Consider the following 11,178-nt stretch of genomic DNA (forward strand, 5'->3'; position numbering starts at 1 on the left):
CCTAAAGTTTCTTTCATCTCTGAGAGAAACTGTAACAGGTAGATTAAGAATCATGGTATATTTACACAATGGAGTTCTATTCAGAAGTAAAGGTAGATGAAATCATGGAGTTTGCAGGTAAATGGATGAAACTAGAAACTGTTATACTAAGTTAACTAACACAATCTCAGAAAAAAAATTCGACATATGTTCTCCCTTATATGTGGATCCTAGGATCAGACTCTGATAAATAAGAATGCAAACAGACATAACTGCAGGAACCAGGACAAGGGTAAGAAAACAGTGAGGTAAAGGAAAAGAAATAACCTGAAGGAGAAGAATAGTAAGTAACAGGCCTTAATAAGGTATATATGGATAAAAATTGGGTTAGTTTAAGGGAGGGGGGAGGGAAGGGTATATGAGGAACCTAGGGGATAAGGAGAAAGAAGAAACTCAACAGAGGTAGGATCATAGGAGCAAGGGTATTAGTAAGGAAGAAAGGGGGAGAAGTGGCGACACCTTAAGTGGGAAAACCATGATAGAGGGGTGAGACGATACAAGAGAGAAACAATGCCTAGCTAGTCACGAAAACCAGAGGGAACCATATTATTCCTACAATGTACTAACAAATTATACTTAACAGATCAAGAAATATGTCTCTAGATAAGGTTAATTTGAGACCAACCGGTCATTACCCAAGGTTTATCTGCAGGACATGCAGTAATTAAAAATGCCAGAATGGTGGAACTAACCTTCTTGGATGTTTAACAGACATACCTTGAGATCTATACTAATTGGGTCAGAGGGACACAAAGGACACTTTTTGCTCTTTGCCCTCCTAGGTTGATTAGTTCCCAGGGACTATGAGCATCGCGCAAAATGTCCTGTAATGGTGGTGGGTCATCTGACCTCCTGATCAAGGAGGCCAAGGAGACCCCATCAGATGGACTTGAACTGGTGTCCAGTCTATAAAGAGGAGGGTCAACACGGAGGAATCATTTCCTCCACGCTTCCAAGAGACGCCAACAATGGTCGAGCAGGACCTTTGACTTTTCTTTACATGGATGGAACTGGTAAAAGAAAGGAGCCAGGGGCTCCTCCCAAGCCCATGAGACCCCTGAGGAACAGATTCTCAAACGACCTCAAGAGTAAAAGCAAATCAGTTTATCTGGTCCAATTGTATCTCCTTAAACATCCAAAAGGGAAGTATAACCAAAGATTAAAGGGGCCAAGATAATTTCACAAGAGCATACATATATAAATAAAAGCTACTTGCCAAACAGCAAAGCCAGACAGGCGATACCTTCAGTCGAGTTGTTGGACAGGATGGATAAAGGCTCTTCCAGAAAGTTCCAAGATACTACTGGATAAATGAACAGAAGACCCCAATTCTATCCAAAGGAATATTGACAATAGATTGCCGTAGATGAGGAACAGCTGATCCTCCCGGATCATGGACCTCTGGCTGACTAGATTTACCAGAAGGGCAGATGGGGGGAATGGATGGGGGTGCTGACAGCACAGTGGACAGTGGCAGGGATGGCAGAGTATGGAGGCTCTAGTGGGAGAGGAAGGCTGTCTATCTGATGAGTTTGTATTCATGCTCAGATGCCGAGGAGCTCAGAAGGTGGGCAACTGTGACCAGTGTTAGTCGTGTATATAGAGATTAGAAATGTATATGAAAACGCCTCAATGCCAATTGCCTTGGAATGAATTTTTCTGTTTGAAACTGTGTGTTTTGACAACGAAGTGGAGATCTTTTTTAAACATTGGAACTTCATTTAATTTTATGTCTTATAGAGTTTATAAGGAGTTAAAGATTATATAAGCCTAATAATTCATCTGTAAACCTAAAAATGTACAGCCAATTTAGAAAGAGATGTACCCTAGCTCAGAAAAAAATTTTATTGAATAGGTTAATGCTGTTCTAATGAAATGCTTCTACTAATTGAAAAAAAATATTTTATTGAAAAAAAGTGTAGGAAACAACATATCTTAAAATGAAGTGGAGATCTTCTTTAAATCATAAAAACTTATCCAATTTTATGTCCTACAGGGCTTTTACTGAGTTCATTATTGTATGACTGTATTAATTCAACTGTGAACCTAAAAATTTACAGCCACCTTTGAAAGAGATGTATCCTTGCTCTGGAATGTGTTACTGAATATGTTAAAGCTGTAATGAAATGCTTCTAAAAAAAAACTTGAAAATAAAATTTGAAAATTAAAAAAACAAAAACAAAAAACAAAAAACAAAAAACCAAAAACCAAAAAACACACTCTTCATTTAACCACCAGGAGTCGCAAGAGAACACACAATATCTGAAACAGTTAACTTCCTTTCCTGACAGCCCAGTACAGCCAACTATCATGCTCCTGACCATTCATGTAAAGTTTGAACTTGCACTGACAAGTTGTCCAGTTTACTGAAATACAAAATAGTTGAAATTTGAATAAATACATCTGAATATGGATCTTAAAAATCTCATCTAAAAATGGTATTAAGTGGTAACAAAGGACTGGATATTGTATGATTCCATGTATATGAAATGTCCTGCCTTTGTGGAGTGATTGCCTAGGCTGGGGAATAGGGCAGAAGTCAGAGTGATGGTCAAGGAGACTGAAGTTTTTTTTTAGGGTACAAGACAATCGCAAAACTGATTATAATTGTGGCTGCATAATTGTGAATATGTTAAAAGTCATTGAATTGTACAACAGTTTAAAAAAATCATTGCCCAGTGAAACTGTTCAAAGAGCTATAATAATAGCACTTTATAAGTATGAATGTGGAAATTCCAGGTTAATTTTCTGTATATTCATGGGTTTGGGTTAATCAATTATAATGTGTCTTATGATTTAAATTTCATTTAAATAAATATGGATTGATTTTTTAAAAATTTAAATTTTTCATTGTAGAGTTCTTTAATGTCTTTGTTCAGGTTTATTCATATATATATATATTGCAGCTATTGTGAAGGGGAGTTTTCCTTGTGTTCTTTCTCTGATTGCTTGTTATTGTGTTATTGGTATATGGAAAGGCTACAGCCTTTTGTAGGTTAATTTTGTAACTTGCCACCTTGCTGAACGTGTTAATAATTTCTAGGAGTTTTCTGGTGGAATTTTTGATGTCTCAGATATAATATAATAACATTTCCAAAAATGATAATTTGATCTCTTCTTTTCCAATTATTACTCTTTAATTTCCTCCTCTTGTCTTATTGCTCTTGCAAGAGTTTTAAGTACTATCTTAAAGAGAAGTGGAGAGGAGATAGTGGACATCCTTGTCTGGTTCCTGATTTCACTGGGAATGCTTCCGGTTTTTCTCCATTTAGAATGATGTTGGCTGTGAGTTTGCTATATATAGCTTTAATTATGTTGAGGTATGTTCCCTCCAGTCCAATTCTCTCTAGGACTTCGAACATAAATGCATGTTGAATTTTGTCAAAGGCCATCTCTGTATTTATTGAGATGACATCGTGGTTCTTCTCTTTGAGTCCATTTATATGATTTATGAGGTTTATTAACTTATGTATATTGAACCATCTCTGCATCTCTGGGATAAAGCCAAATTGATCATGGTGGATGATCTTTTTTATGTGTGTCTGTGTGCACTTTGCAAGTATCTTCTTGAGAATTTTTGCATCTATGTTCATTAAGGATATGGGTCAATAGTTTTCTTTTTTGGTTGTATCTTTACCTGGCTTTGGCATGAGAGTGATGCTGGCTTCATAGAGAGAAACTGGAAGCTCTCCATCCATTTCCATCTTTTTATATAAATTAAATAGTATTGAATGTAGATCTTCTTTAAATGTCTGATAGAATTCTGCTGTAAATCCTTCTGGTCCTGGGCTTTTTTTAGTCGGGAGGTTTTGTATTACTGTTTCAATTTCTTTTTGTGATATGGGTCTTAAGCTGTTAATCTCTTCTTGGTTTAGTTTTGGTGGTTCCCATGCCTTTAGATATGCATCCATTTCTTTTATGTTTTCAAATTTACTAGCATATAGGTTTTTAAAGTATTCCCATATGATGTTGTGTATCTTTCTGGTGTCTGTTGTGATGTTTCCCCTTTTATTTCTGATTTTCTTGATTTGGAGGTGCTCTTTCTTTCTTTTGGTTAACTGGGCTAGCGGTCTGTCAATCTTGTTTATCTTTTCAAAGGACCAGCTCTTGGATTTGTTTATTCTGTGTATTGTTTTCTTTGTTTCAATTTAATTAATTTCTTCCCTGATTTTTGTTATGTCTTCTTGTCTGCTGGGTTTGGGTTTCATTTGCTCTTGCTTTTCAAGTGTGCTGAGTTTCAATGTTAAGTCATTTGCTGGTGTTCTTTCTGATTTTTTGATGTAGGCACTTAGAGCTATAAACTTCCCTCTAAGGACCGCTTTCAGCATATCCCAGAGGTTTTGTTGTGTTGTATTGTCCTTTTCATTTAGTTCCAGGAATACTTTTATTTCTTTCTTAATTTTTCATTTGACCCATTCATCATTCAGGAGAGTGTTTTTTAATCTCCATGTGTTCATGTGGTGATTAGGGTTTCTTCTGGTGTTGATTGTAAGCTTTATTGCATTGTGGTCTGATAGAATGCATGGAATTATTTTAATCTTTTTGTATTTGTTGAGGTTTGTTTTGTGCCCCAGGATATGGTCGATTTGGAGAAAGTTTCATGAGGTACTGAGTAGAAAGTAGGTCCTTTGGTGCTTGGGTGGACTACTCGGTAGATGTCTGTTAAGTCGATTTGATATATGGTATTGTTAATTCAGATGTCTATTAACTCTCTGCCCTGTTGACCCATCTAATGGAGACAGTGGGGTATTGAAGTGCCTTACTATTAATGAGTTGAGATTAATCTGGGTCTTAAAGTCCTATAATATTGTTTTTATTAAGTTGAGTTCACCTGAGTTTGGTGAATATATGTTGATGATTGTAATATCTTCTTGATTTATTGTTACTTTGATCAAAATGAAGTGGCCCTCTTTATCTCTTCCGATCAGTTTTAGTTTAAAGGCTATTTTGTCAGCTATTAAAATTGCTACACCTGCTTTTTACTTAGTACCATTTGCTTGGAATATTTTTTTTCCATCCTTTCACTTTAAGATAGTGTCTGTCCTTGAAAGTGAGATGAGTTTCTTGCAGACAACAAAAAGATGGGTTTTGTTTCATAATCCATTCATATAGTCTGTGTCTTTTGACTGGGGAGTTCAGTCCTTTAATATTTAAAGTTATTAATGAAAGATGAGTATTGAATCCTGTCAATTTTTTTTTCTGTTTACATTTGTGATATAGCTGTACCTTTCCACAGGTACACCTTCATTGAATTTCTTTCCCCATCCCCTTGGGTATAGTCATTCCTTTCTTCAGCTCTTTGTATTGCTTCCAGAACTCTCTGAAGGGCTGGTTTTGTGGACATGAATTCCTTCAGCCTATTTATGTCATGGAAGATTTTTCTTTCCCCTTTGACTATAGTAGATAATTTGGCTGGGTATAGTAATCTGGGTTGGCATCTGTGGTCGTTTAAAACTGGGAATGCTTTGGTCCAGGCTCTTCTGGCTTTCATAGTTTGCACTGAAAAGTCAGCTGTAATCCTAATGGGTTTTCCCCAGCTTTCAGTATTATGTCTTTGTTTTGTACACATAGTGTTTTTACTATGATATGCCAAGGAGAGTTTCTTTTCTGGTCCTGTCTGTTTGGTGTCCTATATGCTTCTTGTATTTGTATGGACATGTCTTTATTTAATTTGGGGAAATTTTCATCCACGATTCTGTTGAAGATTTGGTCCATGCCATTATCTTGGGATTCTTCTCCTTCCTGCATGACTATGATTCCTAAGTTTGGTCTTTTTACGGTGTCACAAAATTCCTGCATATTCCATTCTTCTGTTTCCTTAAATTTTTCATAATCTTTTCTTGAGTGGTCTAGTTCATCCACTTTATCTTCCAGTCTTAATATTCTGTTTTCCATTTTATTCATCCTGTTGTTGAGGCCTTCTCCTGTCATTTCTAGTTGGCTTATGAAATGTTACTGAGTGTTTCACTTCCTTCTTCATTTCAGCCTATGTATTCTTCAGTATTTCCAACTCTTTTATGAATTCATTCAGAAGTTTATCCCTATCTTCCTTCTGTTCTTTGATGTCTTTCTGTGTTCATTAAATTCATTGAATTCTTTTACCATGTTTATAATTGTTCTTTTGAGTTCCATTTCCTGCATTATCTCTAGGGGGTTATCATTGTACTCCTCTAGAGGACTATTTGTATTTGGTGGGGATATTTTATTTTGGTTTTTCATGGTATTATTTTTTCTCTGTGATTTTGACAAGTGAATTTCTTTTGTAGTTTCTGATTCTTGTGTGAGACTCAAGCCTTCAAGTTTAGGTCTACTTCTTTTTGTGAACCCTATGTGTCTTTGTGGTTTATGTTTTGGGCATAAAAAGCTGGTTCCTCTAAGGTTCCGGTTCTCTCTTTTGATTTTATATTGGAGTGGCCAGATTGCTTTTGTCTTCAGGAGTTCCCATAGAGGCCCACCTCAGATGAGTTTCAGATGCTCCCATCAAAATGCACCCCTGTCTCTTCACAATGCTCAAGTGTCTAATCACAGTGCTCCATTATTCTATCACAGAGGTCTAAAGTCCTTCAAAAATACACAGTTGCTGCATGTAGTGATTTACTGTCCCAGCAAAATAATCAACTATCTCTTCAGAATGGTCTACTGTCGCATCACAATGCTCTCCTTTATCACATGCTCCATTGTTGCCTCACAATGATCCACTCAGTCCTCACAATGCTCAAATGTCTCATCACAGTGCTGCTTTGTTGCATCAAAGTGCTCCACTCTTCTATCATAATGCTCAGTTAATGAATAATAATGTTCCACTGTCCCATCTCACTGCTTCCCTGTCTCATCAAAGTGCTCCAATATTGCATCACATTGATCCCCTGTTCTATCACAATGCTTTCCTCTCCTTTGCTGCATTCCAGTGGTCACTGTGCTATATCAACATTCCATTGTTATATCAAGATGGTCAACTTTCCGTAACAAGACTCAACTGTGTCATCACAATGCTCTAATGTTGTATTTCATTGATACAGAATCCCATCACAATGTTCCTCTGTCTCATAACAATGCTCAATTTTTGCATCACAGTGGTGCCACATCAAAATGTTCCATTGTCTCATCAGAATGCTACATTTTTATATCTCAGTGGTACACTGGGTCTTTCACAATGTTTCAGAGTTGCACCACGCTGTTCTATCACACTGTTCCATAATTCATTATAATGGTTAACAACTATCACAATGTTCCATATAACGATGCTTCATTGTTACATCACAATACTTCAGTGTTTCATTGCAGTGATTCTTTTAGTAGATTACATTGTTCTACTGTTACATCACAACACACAAAGATGCCTTTACAGTACTACATTGTAACATCACAAATCTCCACTGCCTATTACATTTTTGCATTATTGCATAACAGTGATCCACTGTCCCATCTCAATGCTCCATTATCTTTCACATTACTCCTTATTACATCACAGTCTCCATTATCCCATTACAGTGATCTGCTTTCTCATCCAATGCTCCATTGTTACATCACAATGATCCACTCTCCTATTAAAATTCACCCATCTCATAACAATGCTCCTCTTTCTCATAACAATTTTTGCATCATATTGTCACGGTCCCATCACAATTCTCAACTTTCTCATCTCAATGCTTCTTTGTTGCATCACAGGGATCCACTGTCTTACCATAATGCTCCATTTTACACCATAAATGGTCTACTGTGACATCTCAGTGTTCCATTGACTCAATATGCTCCAATGTTGCACACCAATGGTCACATTCCTATACCCATGCTCCAAGGCCACATCACAAGGGTCCATTGTACCATCTCAATACTCCAATACTATGTCCACAGAGGCAAGATCAAATTACAATGGCCAACTGTCTCAGCAATGGTCGACTGTTGTATCACAGTGGTGCAGTGTCACAATAAAATATTTTACTGTCTAATCAGAGTGCTCTACTGTTGCATCACAGTGTTTAAATGTTCTGTCACAATGCTTCATTATTGTACCACTATGGTTCATTTTTACAACATAATGCAACATTGTCATCACTATACTCCACTGTGGCATCACAAATGATCCTTTGTTCCAATATAATGCTACTATATCTAACTAAAAATCTCCATTGTTGCATCACAGTGGTCTATTCTATACCCACAATGCTCCTCTTTCTCAACAGAATGCTCTATGTGTACCTCATCATGGGTGGTCCACCATCCCATCACAATTCTCTACTGTCTCATCACAGTTCTTCTTTTATTGTATTACAATGGTCCAATATCTTATCACAATGTTCCATAGCCAACTGCCCCATAACAGTGTTCCACTGTCTCATCACAATGTTCAACTGCCTCATCACAATGTTCAAGTGTTTCATCACAGTGCACCATTGTTACATTACAATGGTCCACTGTCATGGGAACTGCTCCTCTGTCTCATGACATAGTTTGCTCTCACATCACATTGCTCCATTGGTGTATCACAATTGTCCACTGTCCCATCACAAAGGTTCACTGTCCTAACAAAATGCTCCATTTTTGCACAACAGTGATCCACTGTCTTATCAATACTCCAATATCTCATCACAATGCTCCATTGATACATCACAATTGTGCATTTGACAACCACAATGTTTCACTATCTCATCAAAGTGCTCCGTTGTTGCAGTTTAATTGTCCTCTGTCATGTTACAAGGCTATATTGTTACAACACAATGATCCACTATCTCATTAACATCTGCCCTTTCTTGTCACAATCAGAAATATTTTCGCATCTCATTTGGTCCACTGTCCTATTACAATATCCCACTGTCTCATCACAATAATCAAATGTCTTATCATAGGGCTCCATTGTCTTATCTTAGCTGTCCCATCACAATATTGCACACACTGCACTTCCTCTTTACTATGCTCCATTGATCCATCACAATTTTCCACTGTCTAATTGGAGTGTTTTATTATTATGTCTCATTTGTCCATTGTCACATCAGAATGCTCCAAGTTCTCTTCAAAATGCTCCATTGTTGTATCACAAATATCCGCTCTCTTGTTGCATTTCTGTATTTTCCATAACAGCAGTCCACTGTTTCATTTTAATGCTCCATTATCTCATCATATGCTCCATTTTTACACCACGATGGTCCATTGTTCCATTATAGCACTCTGTTTTTTCATCCCAATTCTACATTATTGCATCCCAAAGGTCCACTCTATCATGAAAATGCTTTCCTATCTCATAACAAGTTCCCCATTTTATAAGAAGTCTTTTTTTGTATCTCATGGTTCACTCTCACATCACATGCTCTACTGCTTCATCACAATATTTAACTGTTGTATCAGAACGTTCCATTGTCTTCATAATGGTTCGATGTACCATCAAACTTTTCCACTGTTACAAAACAATGATACATTATTCAATTTCAAACCTCCAAAGTGTTATGTTAATTCTCCCTTTTGCCTCAAAGTGGTCCATAGTCCCATCAAAATGCTTCATTTTCTCATCACACTGTTCCATTGTTGTAAAACAATGATTCACTGTCCTAAAACAATATCCCAATGCTACCTAGAACTTGTCACATTTATTACATCATAATGGTCCACTCTCTGGTCTCAATGCTGCCTTGTCTCATCAAAATGCTCCAATGCTGCACCACAGTGGTCCCCTCTCCCATTACAATGCTCCACTCTTCATCACAGTACTTTGTTATTATATCTCAATGGTTCACTGTCTTATCACAATGCTCCATTGTTATACCACAGTACTCTATGTCTCATTGCAGTGCTCTAATATTGGTACACTGTCCCATGACAATGCTTCAGGGTCTCTTAACAGTATTCCATTGTTGCATCATAAAGACCCACTGTACTATTACAGTGCTGCATTGTTGCATTACAGTAGTTCACTGTTCAACATAGTGATCTGCTTTTTCATTTAAATGCTCTGTTCTTGCAAGCTAATTGTCCACTCTAATATCACAATGCTCCCCTAATACATTGCTCCCATGACTTATAACAATTCTTCATTGTTGCATCACATGGTCCACTATCCCATCACATGCTCTACTGCCTCAAAACAATGGTTAGCTGTCATATACCAATGTTCTATTATCTCATAGCAATGCTAAATTTTTGCATCACAATTCTCCAATGTCTCATCACAATGTTCCATTTTTACATTACTAAGGTTTGTTGTACCATAATAATGATTTACTCTTGCCTCACAAAGGTACCATCAAAGTTCTCCATTGTAATACAACAATGATACATTGTTCCATCACAATGCCCCAGTGTTTTATCATAATGCTCCATTGTTGCCTCACCATGGTCCAATGTTCATCAAAGTAGTTCACTGTCTCATCACAGCTCTACTATTGCATCAAAATGTTCAGCATCCAATCAAAATATTTCACTCATTCATCACAATGCTCCACTCTTTGCACCATAGTGCTCCTTTCTTCTTTCCCAGTGGTCCTCTCTCACTCACAGTACTTCCATCTTTCTTCACAATGCTTAATGTTTGCACCTCAATGACCCAGTGTCCCATCAAAATTCTTCAGTATCTCATCAAAATTGTCCTCTGTCCTTTTGCAATGCCACATTGTTGAATGACAGTGATTCATTGTCCCATCTCAATGCTCTATTTTCATATCATATTTCTCCATGGTAGAATCACATGGTCTACTGTCCCATCACAATGCTCCCTTGACTCATGAAAATGCTTCAGTGCTGCATCATAGTGGTCCACTAATACATCAGAATGCTCTACGTTGTCATAATGCTCCATTGTTGTATCATAAGGGTAGGGTGAAGAAAAAAATTTCCATGTCAAGAATAGGGTGAAAAAAATCATGTCTATCAGATCAACCCTACAAAAAAATTTGAAGACTCCCATCCTCAGACCTCTTGGGAACAACTTAGTCCCTTTCTTGGGACCCAGGAGCACTGCTTCTGGACCTGGCCTCGCCCTCACCTCTCTCTGCTTCCCTGGACCTGCACCACCTTCCAGCCTCTTTCTGGGGCTGACAGCCTCTTTCTGGGGCTCTGAGGCTTACCTTTCCTCTCCCTGATGTTTTGCATCCAGTACAACCCAGCTACTCAATCCACTCCCTGGGAAATCTTGGGGCTTCTTCCCTCCCC

The sequence above is a fragment of the Nannospalax galili genome, unplaced genomic scaffold (genome assembly GCF_000622305.1).
Source record: "Nannospalax galili isolate Female #2095 unplaced genomic scaffold, S.galili_v1.0 scaffold1127, whole genome shotgun sequence".
Taxonomy (NCBI): Eukaryota; Metazoa; Chordata; class Mammalia; order Rodentia; family Spalacidae; genus Nannospalax; species Nannospalax galili.